Genomic DNA, 14412 nt, shown 5'->3' with positions numbered 1-14412 from the left:
GATGGAGTACCAATAGCTGTGATAGATAGCAAAACATTTTGCAGCTTTTGTATTTTCAAATACATGTCCAAATTAAATACAAGTATTTAAGACACTAAAAATCATGTATTATACCTATGATAACAAAATAGGAAATGGTGAGCTCCACCAATTAGTGAAGTCATTTCTATAACATTGTCTTGATGAGACTCCATATTAATTCTACCTTGTCATTCATCATACAAGAAATCCTGTAACATGAGATCAGCTGTCATTTTCACCATGACCTTTTATACTGAAAGTGCCAGTATATCTGCGAAGCGTAAGTGCCAATGAAGTATATTTGTCTACCACAGATGTCCCAAAAATCCACTACTCTGGTTTTTGAAGATAATTGATGTATAAACTCAGTCTTTGGCTGTTGCCAGTAAGCTAATAACACAGACAGTCTTATAGTTTCCGTACCATAATGAGGCCTGAAACCAATTTGGCTGGGATCAAGGAAATATGAAGCCTCCAAATATTTCTGGAATTGCCTCACTATAAACTTTTTCAAAAAGGCAGATTGAAATGTCTTATAATAGATCTGACTGTTTGCATCAAGAAGAAGATATTTTTAGGTTTAACAAGGGCTTCCTAAGGAGAATTTGGTGCCTGGTCTTATCACATCCTAACAACATTCTCAGCTAAGTTGGGATCTTCGTGGCCCAACAATGTAGTCTCAGTACAGTTTTCACTTAATGCTTCATTTACATGGGGACACTAAGGAAAATGTCTAGTCAAGAGAGATTAACTAGTCAATGTACATAAGTGAGGCTTTATTACATTCAGAAGAAAGGCAGTTTTTTATTGCACAGCAGGCTAAGACATAGTTACAATGTTACAATGCATGACAGTGCCCATATAGAAGTTTAACGCACCCAAGCATATGTGCATTAGTTTATTTCATTTAACATTCCTAAGTATCTCACTGTAGGCAAGTCCTAAGAAAACAGCATTAGATGAAGTAAAAACTTGGGTTTGCATTTGTCCCCTCCATAGCCTGCTCTGCTACCATGGAGACAAACAGCTCTGACAGAATCTAGTAATCTCATCTTCAAAGAAATAAAAACATTCTTGGTGAAAGTGCCTGCAAAGCTCTGTTGGCCCTGAATGTGATCTTGTGCCTTTCATTGAAATCCCACTTTAGCATGAAAGGAAAAAAAACTAGTTCCTGCCATCCCCGTTTTCCTCCCTCCTCTTTCTATGAATGGTAACAAGAGTTCCTAATGTATAAATTCTCCCATGGACAGCAGAACCAGAGAGCCCTGCACCATGCCCCATGCTTCCCTAGCAGCACCATTCCCGAACCTTCCATCTGTCCTACGTCCCTTCTGTTCCGCAGTGCAACTCTCCCAACTCCTCCCTGCCAACACAGAGCCCTACAAGATCCTCACAGAATCACGGAATCACAGAATGGCCAGGGTTGGAAGGGACCTCAAGGATAATGAATCTCCATCCCCTTGCCACATGCAGGGCCACCAACCTCCACATTTAATGCTAGACGGGGCTGCCCAAGGCCCCATCCAATCTGGACTTGAACACCTCTAGGGATGGGGCATCCACAACCTCTCCAGGCAGCCTGTTGCAACACCTAATCACTCTCATAGTAAAGAACTTCCCCTGACATCCAACCTAAATCTTTCTTCCCTCAACTTAAAACCATTTCTTCAGTCCACTGCTGCATTCCTAGCTCCGCTGCTTAGTTACTGCCTATATTGTCTCCAGGTCTGTCTCCTCTCCATACCTCCTGCCTGCCTGCCTGGACCCAACAGCAGCCGTCAGACAGTGCGGGAGGCCTGGCTGAGCCTTGGCTGCCTCTGGGAGCAGATAGTGACTCAATTCTTCCTGCATTTCCCTCATCTCTCCTGCAAGCATCTACAAAAATGTGGAAATGTAACCTCCATCTCCCTCTGCCAAATATTCCTGAGATCACCCAACAGATTATGGGCAGGGCAGCCAAAAAGACGGCCTGACTGGCAGTGTTTCACTGTGATCAGAAACCAGGCCTGTGAGATGACAGCCCTAAGGATCCAACTCAAACTGAGAACTGGCTTTCCCTGTGCTCTCCACAAAGCCATTTCATCTCACTCCCACTCTGTTACTCTGTCTACATAACAGAAATGTGAAATAACCTATCTAAGGCTCAGAAAGGTATTTGAGGTTTAAGACACTGGCTGCATAGTGGGAGACTGCTGTTCTTCAGCATTGAAGAAAGAAAAGGGTAGTCTTTTAACTCAAGAACTATGCTATGAAGAAATTAAAACAACATTCAAGAGTTTAGGGACATTTTTTGGGTATATTCTGAATACTGAACATAATTTAGAAGAAACTCAAACTATTTTTAAAGAAAAAAAAAGTGACACATGGAAGTTATTTGCATGGTAGCTAGAGAGACATTAAGAGAAATGCAAATTTAACCCTCAGAATGGGAAGGACAAATCTAGAGCACATTCCACTTTCATGAGATTTAAAAAAGCCTCATCCTTGCCACAGATGTGCAAACAGAGCTTTCATAAGCCATCACAGATCTCAGCTCTGTTCCTTCCAGAAGGTCATGACCTCTTCTTCCTTCCTTTTCTCTCCTCTCCTTTCCTTTCCTTCCTTTTTTCTTTCCTGGAGCACTTTAAAACCACATGGTTATAAATGATTTGGGCGACCATAGTGATCACAGTCCCTTTGCTAACACACCTCTGTCATATATAAATAAGTTGTCACTGGCCTGGGCTCATGTTCCACTCGATGCACGGATCTAACCTGACTGAGGAAGTGGTTTAACCACTGGAATGCAATCTCTGTTTCTTCATTCATGTCTCAGTACAAATGCAATAGGCTTAACTCAAGAAGAATCTCATCCTTTACTATTCAAAGACAAACAAACAAGCTAATTACCCCTTCATAAAAATATGTGATCCTGAGGAATGCCTGAGGACAGCTGGGCCTGGCTACAACCCATTGGTACTGCAGGTAGCCTACAACTACTGAAATCAAAACCAAACTGATATCAGTGGTATGTGTCCCGCAACAGAAGATGTGAGATGGAAAGCACCAGCTTTTACAGACTTAGAACTTCAATGCTTATTCCCACTAATTACAGTGGGAATTAATGTTAAATGGGTACAGTTTAATGGGAATTAAAGAGAGCGATTTGTGAACGCTACCACACATTGTGCACAATGGCACAATGTATCTCGGACAAATGTGAGCACACAAGTGAAAAGGAGAGGGATATCCCCAGTACACTGTCAGGATTTGTCAGAAATAGAGCAAGTTTTTTTAACTTCTTTCACTGACCCTAAAATATTATAGCTATTTCAAAGCATGACCATTGTCCCAGTTCCACGATAGCAACGCCTACAGAGAGGGGAGGGATCAAACCAGAATCATTTACCAACTGTACATTGTGCTCTGTGTCACTCACACTTCTGCAGTCAGACAATATTTTCTTAAGATACACACCAAAATCACCTTAGCTCTGCTTTATTTGAACATTGTACTTTAATTCACATAAATATATTTTGACTTTAAAGATTATGCATACTGTTCTAAAATTACGTCTCTGAGTCTGATTCTATCTCATTTCTACATCTATACACGTGTTTACATGAGAAATATCAAACCAAAGTGTCCCACACAGTTGCGTACTCAAACATTCAAGCTGGTGCCCAGAAGTAACCCTACCTCTACTAGATTTTACAACCAGATATTTTATTCTCAGCCACATTACTTTTACACAAAGCTATACTTTCACAGGCCCACCAGAAACCCCCACAGCCCACTCTTCAATGTAGAACAGCAGCTCCTACAAGACCACAGGAGTCCACAGACATACACCATAATACTTGGCTGTGGCAATTCTGGATTCCACAGGGAATCATCTCATTTCCCAATAACAGCTCTCTCACGCTGCCTCAACTAATCCCTCAACCCCTCAAATTAGCATTACCTAACACAGGGGACACAGCTGGATACCAGGAGATAATTCCAAGTGATTATTACCAGTTTCAGGAAGCAGAGCTAAGGTTGCATTAGAAAGTACCTTAATTCCTCACCCTCCAGTTCTCAGTGTTACTTAAATGCACATCCTGAAAGAGTATGGGACATTACAAAGCAATCTTGACAATGTGTTAACACATTTTTCTGCAGTGAAACCAGTAGGATTATAGAGCTAATGGTCAAGCTTTTCAAATCACAAGATCATCTGCTTCCTCTTCACCCTTCTGCATGCAAGCTTCTCTTCTTTTGTGCAGCAATTACATTCAGAAAAAAATAAGACAATTTATCTCTCATAAGACTTTAATGCACTGCTGACCCTGTTTTTCTGGTTTAAGAGCTTATGCATGGTATTCTTGTTTGCTATAAAGGTAGTATGCCTAACCAGTTTACATTTTCCCTATGTGAACTATTCTGAAGAGAGTAAAATATGTACATTTTTCCCTAAGGAAGCAATATGAATGTATTAGAAATTGATGTGAAATATTGGAAAATAAACTCCCAGATAAACTTCAGGCACCTTCAGTTTTGACCTGCAACAATTCTAAGTACTGTGAAATAGACAAAGTTAAACTTGAGCAGAAAGACACGCAGAAATGGGAGAAGTTTTAATGGATACATCTATTATTCATTTTGTGTAAAGTACTTGTGCTCAGCACTTGTACAAGGATCTTAAATCTTCACAAGGAACTCCTCGTAGTAATTCTTCATGCTTAACAAAGTGCCTACTCCACTTCACACACGTTTACTCGTGGTAATCCCGTTTGCTACCTGTCCTCAACAAATGAAAGAATGCATCATTACATCTATGCAGGAGGTGGCAGAGCACACAAGTGAAGTTCATAGCATACATCAATGAAGAAGAAACAGGAGGAACCAAAGTAAAGAAGAAATTTCTGCAAAGAAGTACCAGTGATAAAATGTTGAGAACATATGGGCAATTAACGGCCACTGGAAAGACTAATTAACAGTCTGGACACTGGAACTGAAAACTAGACAGCACAGGTTCAGTTGTTTATGATAGACAACTGCTGGCACAGCTGCTGAGGTAGTACTATGCCCTTCACTGTGTCAGTTTTCTACATGTGATTTCACAGTCATAAGAGGTTTAATTATAATATTTAAAGTATGGAGGAAATTCCTCTATGCTACTACAAATAAAACTTTAAAATTAGATTGTTTTGTGAATCACATTATCTATGAAATCTGAAGCCTGTTTCCAGGTTTAAACTTCTTATGGTCCATTCATACAACAAGGAAATAAGTCTAAATGTACAGACATGAGATGAAAACTAGACTTTTCAACATATTCCTCATTCCCTCACTTTCATTGTTTGCTGAACTGCTGGTAATGTGCATGAAATGTGATTCATCTGCTGTTTTCCGTGCCTCCATCCAGCACGTGCTGTTGAAAGATAGTCATTTGTGATTTCCAGCAACACCTAATGACTATCACCTCTTCAAACAGCAACTACATCTGAATCACAGCACTCAGAAAGCTATGATTTCTTTTTTCCACTATAGTGCCACTAGGAAATAACATTCAGTATTATAAATGTCACTAGGGAATGTGCTAAAGGCTTCAGAGGAATGTTTAAAAAGACTAGAGCTGGTTTCAAAGTATTTACAGTTCAGTTTTCCACATAGCAAAGCAAGACTGCCAAACATACAGACAGGTTTCAGGGAAGCACATGAAATAAAACCTAATGGATTTCCTTTCCTATCACACATGAACATCATGATGGCCTGACAAATATGTGGCAGATGAAGAAACACAGGTCTGTTTCTCTAAAAACACAAAGCAAGCAAGCACTGGGATAAATTGCTCTGCAGCACTTCACCTCCTACTACCCAAACATCATTCATGTTTTTTTTTACACACAGAAACAGTGCTATGGAAGTGAAATACAACAGAAACAGAAATAATGAAGACTTGGACAAAAACAACTAGCAAAATTGTGTGGAGACAGATTTCAATATTTGAATGTTTGGCAGGATGCATGAAGAGTAGTGTCCTTAATTGTACAGGTTTAGAAAGAATTCAGCCTGTGGGCAAGGTGCTCCCATAGTTTCTTATTAGAGGAGCTTCGCACTTAACAGTAATCTTTCAGCAAGTTACAGTAACTTAACTAAATGGCTGGCATCTTTCAGGCCCTTTTCCAGTTCTAATGATAAGAAATCAAGGACTGGTGCCAGTAAAAAGTTGCTGCTACCGTTCTTCTCCTCCCCAGATCCTGTTCGGGCCCACGCAGCAGAAAGTTCTCTTGTACTGCAATCCTGACCTGCGTAATTCAGGTTGGCAAAGCAGGTTTCATTGTGCTTTGTTCTTCCTGCTTTAACTACTGCTGTTTCCCTTCCTTGCTGAGACTCGAAGGGGCTGCATGTGTTCGCAGCAGAAGTCCTCCTGTCCGTTTTCCAGTTCTAACAAAAGGAACAAAGAAAGAAGCAGGCCCTGTGGGTCGTTAACAAGGGACTCTGGCATATTTTATATCTCTGACACTTAAGAGGTTTTCTGGCTTTGCCCTACTGGAAACTGATCTGCCACCAGCCTTTTCTAATCTCCCACACACTTCCTTCACCTGATACTGAAGTGTCTGTGCAACCTTCTCTATAGAAAGTACTTCTTTAGGTTTCTGAAGTTTCAGACGATATTTAGCAAAGCAACTGGCAAGGAAAGTATTGATTTTGAGATTTAAAAGAGGTGAAATCAAGAAGTTGAAGAGAATAGTAAGAAATAGTAAAGCAACAGTAAAGTTAACCAAGTAGAAAGCGCTGTTAAGCTTTAGGAATGCTAGCGGTGGTAATTCACAACGCGGGAATGGTCAGAAGAGCCGAGAATCTCGTCTCCACCACTCCGAGCTGCCTTCCCCTGCTCAGTTCAGCAGCTCCTCGCGAACAGGACCGACACCCGAGGCGTAAACAAACGCGCCCCGCGAGCGCCGCCGGCCGCTCAGCCGGCACGTCCGGGCGCCCCGCGCGCACTACATTTCCCAGCAGCGCCGGGGCTGAAAGGCGCCGTGTCCGCCGCGGAGGCCGCTGGGAGAGCCGTTAGCGGGGCGCGTCACGGCCGTCACCCGTGAGGGGGGAGGGTGGTTGCGGCTCTGCTGCCGGGCTGCGCAGGGTGGGGTGTACGTTGATATGTTTCCTAAATGTGAAGGTTCTGATATACACCAGACAGAGGGAGGGGAGCGAGTTTTGTAAGGGTGTAGCTCAAAAAAAAAAAAAAAAAAAAAAAAAAAAAAACCAAAAAAACCAAAAAAACCGACAATAACAACCAAAAAAACCCAAGAGTGCTTCCTCAGTCCCCGTTCCCAATGAGGGCAATGCCAAGCAGTAGCTCTAATGAGAAGATTCTCCACAGCTGGCACCCAGTGGAGGAAGCTCTGGTACAAAAGAGATCGATTTTTAGAATCATTTCTTAAGCTTAGAATGTCTATGACCACCTCGCATGCATTTGGGAGAGTAAGAGCTGCTAGAGAATTAGCGTGCCTGCATCCCGTGGCCATGTTTTTGGGCATTTGTTCTCAGCAGGCATTATGGCAGTGCACCATTCTCACCATAAATCCTTGTGCAAACCACCTCCTACGTTACCTGAGTTTTACAGAACATCACACGGCTTTTTGTTTCTTGGGGGTCTTCGGTCTTCCATAGGTGAGGCACGGAACATGAGAGCGGTAGCTGGGCCATCTCTTTCACTGCGCCTTGACTGCTGTTTTCTCACTCTACTTTGTGCCAAATAAAAAGGCAGGCCACCAAACCTCTGTAAACAAGCAAAGCCACACCCAGAACTATTTGGAAGTGCAAATAAACAAATGCGCACAACATGAAAATAAGAACTGAATCTTCAGATCTCAGATTTGGTTTTGGTTGCTTCTAACTGCAAAGCATTGGGACAAAACTGCACAAGCTGCCCTGTAGAATTTCTTCTCTCAAGATGAATGTTTTCCTTAAATGACCTCTTTATTTAAAAATAATGATAATAAAGATGTCTCTGCTAAATACATTGGGGAGCTTTTCCCACCTTCCTCACTGATCATGCATTCTAAATGCATTTTTTCCCATCTCAGCTTCAGATACCTAGAAACTTTCCATTGAAGCTACATGTGCTACGTTTGCTGCAGCAAATTTAAGTCCAGTGAGAAGAGGTTTCCCATTTTAGTTACCTCTGTGACACACATAATCCACAGATTACACCATCTGTGGATCACAGTTTCAAATGCAACAAATAGCTTAATCTAAATTGCTTTCCACTTCAGTGGTAGCTGCAACAATTAGTCACTTCCTTTGATTGCCACAGTATAAATATGGTGTCTCTGTACTCTCATACCTTTAAAATAGGTAAATATGATAAACTCTGAGACTAATTTGGACACACTTTACATACAAATGGTCTCCCCCCCCCCTTCCGCCCCCCACCCCCACCCCCCAGAAATTCGCACAGTTTATCCAGAACTCAAAAAGCAGAGAATCAGTGTTTCAGTAATTATTCAGAAGGTGCTGTAATGTGTGAGCATGTCAGCTGACTTTTCTCCATTTAACCACTGGGACCAATACGTACAAATCTATTTTTTGTGGCTTCTGAAGTCCCTGAGCTGAATGAGTCTGTGTGCACTGAGGAAATATCCCTTATATGTTTTGTCTGTTCTTATACTATTTTTCTAAGTACATGCTGCAGATTACCCAATAAATGAAATACTAGGCTAATTAGATATTTGTCTAACACCGAATGGCTGCCCTTCCATAAAGAAGTATTTTGCAGACAGTACTGTAAAGAATCTGCCGTGTCAAATCAACTGTGTAACTTAGGTTTTTGGAAGGACATACTTCTTTCTTTAAATGGCTGCTTTGAAAAATAAGAATATTCTCCACAATCACTTTATAAAATGACAAATGCTCATCCATCAAGTAGCTGATTGCTGAATTTCTGGAAAGAGGTTTCCAGGACTAAGCTGCTAAGTGAAAGGGTGATTCCTTTTGTTTCATTTAAAATGTGAGGATGATGATCACTTACGAAGGCTACATATTTATTATAATTCATGTCATCCATATCACTGGAGATTTTATAATTTTCTATCAGATTCATCACTTCTCTACTCTCTTTTGAGCTGTTAAAAAGTCTCTTAAGTAAAAGCTATGGCATACTTTAACCATCCTTATCAGTCTTCTGCATACCTTTCAAGTTTTTATTAGGTCCTTCCCAAAATGCAGGGTTAGGATGCAGAGAAATTAGCATTCTCTTGGAGTTCAGGACATCCATGCACTATGGATTTAAGACATGGCCTGCTTATTGTTTTCTGTTTTGTTACCCATTTCTTCCCTGAAAAACTGCTGTTTTACTTCTCATGTTTTTCTTATATTCTTCACAGTGATCTCAGAGCTATTTCTCTAATGTGGACACTGTTGCTTTGGGTTTCAAAAGTAAGCAATTATGTCAGCCTGACAGATTTTGAAACAAAGTCAAAGATATGCTGTAAACCAGAAGCACTATCCCAAATCCTTATATTTTAGAAGGAATCTATAAACAGAGTCAGTGATCGTGTTTTGTCCAACCACAGTTTTCAAGGAAAGGGAAGCAGGCTGAGGAAAATAACGTTAGTGGAACTATCCTTCAGCTACAGGAAGTTAAATGGGCAACAGTAAAGCTTTTTAAAAATCGTTTAGTTTGGCTTTGAGGTATGGAATTAACACATTATAGATTTCAACTCTAGTACAGAAAAATATTTCAGAAATTAAATGAGCAATATGAAATGTGGCCATTTGAGAAAACGTAAGGAACATACTTAGTATTTGGATATATGAAAAATGCTACAGTGTGTACTAAGATCATATTCAAAAGTAACCAAGAGGGCAAAAATTCCTGCCTCCACTATTGAGCTCATGTGGCAGGATTCTCTGTGGGTGATGTTTCACACTTAGACAAGTGATGTCTGGAAAACAGATCACAAAAATCAAAATCTCCCATGGCTATTCAAAACCAGCTGTGGAAAAATCTTTTCATTTAGCACTGTTTTTTAAGGTTTTCTAGTATAAAATACAATGCAAGAGAAAGGACTACCAAAGCAGCAATGAGTTATTTTCCTTAGGGTTAATGGGCAGTAAAGATCTCCTGGACAAACTTCATTTCTTCACAGACTTCATTGGTGTAGATGTATTTTAAAATGTGAGATTCTGTATACTGTCGCTCTCTGTTGCTGTGATACCACATACATCTCTGTCATCTAATGACATGACGTTCAGTTGCAGGCATAAAAACTGGGTATAGGCACTAAAGCCAGAAATGAAGTGTAAAAACATCGAATGTTTTAAATCTGAAACTTATATATAATACATGTGAATACACCAACTTATTGCAGAAAAAAATATACAAATGCAGTGGATGCATTTCAAACAAATGCAAGTAAACAGATGTAACAAAATAATGTGGAAATATTGTAATTAACATACGCTGAAATGTAGTATAACTTATGAAAGTGTTGGGAAATGTGTCTAAAAGAACTGTGTAGGTTTTTTTTCCTGCTGTAATTCAATTTTTTCCTTATGATCAACATAGCACTACATAGGTCAGTAGCTGTTAGAAGAGCACACAAGACATCCACGTCTTGCATGCAAATCATCCTTTTGGTTTTCATCAGAATTTTACAACATAATAGCAATACTTGCACTGCATGTAGCATCATGTATACCACATAGTGTGTGTACCTCCAAGGCACATTCTGCATGTGAAAACCACCTGGTGGAAATCAGGCCTGAATCCTTCAAGGTGACTGGATGAGGCCAGGCTCTTCTCAGTGGTGTGTTCTGATAGAAAGTTAGGGAGGTAGGGGCTGTGACAAGGAGCAGGACAAGAAGTAACAGTCTGAAACTTCAGCATGAGATGTTCCATACTAACATGCAGAAGAACTTCTTTATGGTAAGGGTGATGGAGCACGGATCAGGTTGCCCAGAGAGGTTGAGGAATCTCCTTCTCTGGAGATATTCAAGACTCATCTGGATGCTAACCTGCATGACCTGTTTTTGATTAAATGTATTTTAAAATGTGAGATTCTGTATACTGTCGCTCTGTTGCTGTGATACCACATGCCTGCTATAGGAGCAGCATTGGACTCCATGATCTCTTGAGGTCCCTTCCAGCCCCTGTGATTCTGTGGTTCTGTAACTGTTCCATTTAAATGAACTATTAAGAGGACTACAAAAATCTGAATCTGTAGAATTGGGAAACTGACATTTGAATCTGAACCAAAACTGGCAAATGCAAGGGTGTTTTAAACTCTGCTTCCTCAGAAAGCAGGTTTGGTACTCTCCTGAAGTAACCGGGGGTACACTGTGAAACTTTATCTGAGGCAGAATACTCCTGTGAATGTTGTTCAATGTTTGTTGTAATCACTGTTAATGAATTGACATTTTCCCTGATAAAATGGTTTCACCACAGCTTCTACCTGTTGATTTTCTGTTCAGCCAAAGAGCTTAGCAATTACAAAGTGATGGAAAAAAAAGAGAAGTTAAAATCTAAAAGCACGAATCCTGCATTTTTCTTCAATTTACAGGCCACCAATTAAGGCAGTGCCCTTTACTCCTCTCAAAACCTTTTGCAGCATTATCTCAACCTCTGGGATACATGCAATCCAAATTTGACCATCAAGATGCAGAAGCATATTCTTATTTTCACAACATTTCTTTGAGAGAATAAGATGGTACTTCTCATTGAGAGGCAAAAAACCCCCGATGCTTAGTAATCAACTTAGCTGGTATCTAAGAGATTACTGTGTAGAAATTATTTCATCCCGGCCAATAGGAAACAAAGTAATGAAAGGACTGGGGGAGGTAGGGGGGAAAGAGCAAGTTACCTTTTTAACAGTAGCTTACAATGGCATAAGTATGGAATGAGACTGAACACTCAGAGAACTGGTGGCCACCTGTTGTAGAGTGCATTAGAATACGTTAAAAGTTCTGTTCCTCACTTCCTCCAGAACTTTGAAAATTCAAAAAAGCAGATGAGTAAGGTCTAAGTTTGACACAGAATCATTATGACTCTTTCACCCTTCTTGTTTACTTCTCCCCTACCATTTGTTTCACACATAGTGCCTACCTCACTGACTTTCTGAAAAAAGCCCAGCTGAAGAACTCATCACAGCCTCACCTGGAGTTTTCCTTACAGTATGTGGAGTTTTAAATTAGCTCTTTGAGTGGTTATAGCCTGCTGCTCCCATTCCAGTTTCTCCTTCAGTCCCCGCTTATTCCCTTATTAGAACACACTCTCCCACCCACTGCTTTTGTATACACTCAATTAATTAAAAACTTGCTAACTTTTCTTCTTGTTAGCTGGCCATCAACAGCACTGCTTCATTTCCCAGCATCGCTGCAGACCTGATCTCTTTTGCTAATTCTGCTTCCCTGCTGAGCCTCTTGTATTTTCATGTCAGAAACCTTGCATTACTCTTCATTAGGAAAAAAGTTTTTCAAGTTCCAAATGGTAGAAAAATGCCTTATTCTATTAACCACTCAAAATTAGATTATTATGAATTACTTTTTTTTTTTTTTTCATCATCTCCCTTTAAATCCATTCTGACAGCCTTATAAATGGTGTTTGGCCCAGACTCCCTAACTAACCACTCACAATCTTTTTTTTTTTTTTTTTTTTTTTTTTACAGAGAGGAGAGAGATAAGTCCCTTCTGAGATGCTTCCACTTGGAATGTGGGAACCACTTAGAAGCAGAGTTACTATAAGGAACATACAGTGCAGATACATAGGGAAGTATGAAATACTGATATCTCTGTTCTTTGTGTATCAACTTTATAGCTTGTGCATTACCAAATAATATCCTAATGGAAGGATCAGAAAACATGAAGGTGCTAAATGAGAGCCTGGTTTACAACACTTAGACACGTACCCAATATTTGAGCTCATGCTTTAGTGCTTCTGTATCACACTAGAATTACTCACACCTTCTGTTTCTTTCATTTCACGGTTCCAGTTAAAGCAAACCAGCTCTGGAGGCAGAGGGAAGCTCAGCCAATGCTGCTTGCTTACTCAAGGGAGCCTTCAGCTGCCACTCCCAGCAATTGCATGCAATAACCTCTTTGGCACCAATAACCTGAACACCCGAGTAGTCAGAGAGGACCACAGTGTGCCAATTCCATCAGCAGAGCAGTGAGTTAAATAAAGTACAGCAACCTTGGCAGATGTTGCTTCAAAGAGGTGATGCTACTGTCATTCATTTCCATAATGTGCAGTGAGGGTGGGCACCAGCAGGACTAGGTACATAGGGCAAGAGGAACCCTTTTGTCCCACATCATTCAAGGCTCTGCAGATTTGATAAAGGAATTTAAAAAGATATTTGGAGCATTCTCCTGAGAAGGTGGGAAATATGGTTTTAAGCCCTTTGCACCTTCATTGTCATAACTCTGTATAACAGAGACTGGCAGACTTTTCCATGATGAGGGGCATACAGCACTTCTACCACTCACAAACATCAGCTACTCGCAAGAGCTGATTTAGTCACCTACATCCACAGTGAGCAGCTGAACTTTGGCATTGCAGACACACACAGCAGGTATTCCTGTCTGAGCGAAGGTCGTATTGCTAGCGTATTACACTACTTCAGTTGAACAGCTGCAGTAGGTGGGGAATAATTAATGATTTAACATCAAACATTTAATACATTTTGAGTGCTCTTATAAAAAAAAATAAAAATAAAAGAATAAGAAGAGTGCTTTTGAAAGAATATGGCTTGAGCAAGTCAGGTTGTTGTTCTGTGCTGAGGCAAGGCTGGGTGTCCTAGTCACTGTGCAGTTGCATTTATCTAGCTTAGACCAACCCTTATTCTGTTTACTTAATCCTCATTTGTTGTGACATACTGATAATCAAAATTAAAAGGTGAAGCCAACATTAATGTAGTAAAGACTACCACAGCTTTCCATGAGGCTTATAAAACAATTAATTGTGCACCTGATTATATGGCTCCACTAGCAGCACCACTATCTACTCGATAGCAAACACCAAGAGCTTTACGGGAATTCATGTTGGCCAAAATAAAGAGACACCCTTGAAAACAATTAACAGTTGCAGGACACTTAAGTAGCATGAGTATAGACAAGGCAAAGCTCTTACAAAGTCACTCCAACTTATTTCTGTGAACTTGGAATGAACTTGGAATCCTTTGAACACGCACATAGTGGTATAACACACCCTGCACCAGCCACACCAGGTCCAGTACGGCCCTGGAGTTTTACCAGCACTCACAATTTGGTCCAGAAATTATGTGTGGCATAAGGGAGGCATCTTCATCTGACACAGATGAAAGTAGTTCAATTTCTGGACTTGAATCAAGATAGACAATTCTACTTGAGTATGCTCCAACCCCAAACCATGGAAAATGGCAATTTGACAGTCCTGAAAAAGGT

At 40.4% G+C, this 14412-nt stretch overlaps 1 long non-coding RNA gene across 1 annotated transcript; it reads left to right on the top strand.

The window, feature by feature from the left end:
• Positions 1-7018: 7018 nt before the first annotated feature.
• LOC149918604 (uncharacterized) lies at positions 7019-14380 on the top strand. The gene is made up of 3 exons (XR_016465186.1): positions 7019-7139; positions 12091-12165; positions 12667-14380. It is a non-coding gene; the product is annotated as an uncharacterized LOC149918604 (long non-coding RNA).
• The last annotated feature ends 32 nt before the right edge of the window (positions 14381-14412 follow it).

The sequence above is a fragment of the Phasianus colchicus genome, chromosome 3 (genome assembly GCF_987193195.1).
Source record: "Phasianus colchicus chromosome 3, bPhaCol1.hap1.1, whole genome shotgun sequence".
Taxonomy (NCBI): domain Eukaryota; kingdom Metazoa; phylum Chordata; class Aves; order Galliformes; family Phasianidae; genus Phasianus; species Phasianus colchicus.
Note: the sequence above shows the minus strand (reverse complement) of the source record. Positions and strands in the feature narration are given on the sequence as shown.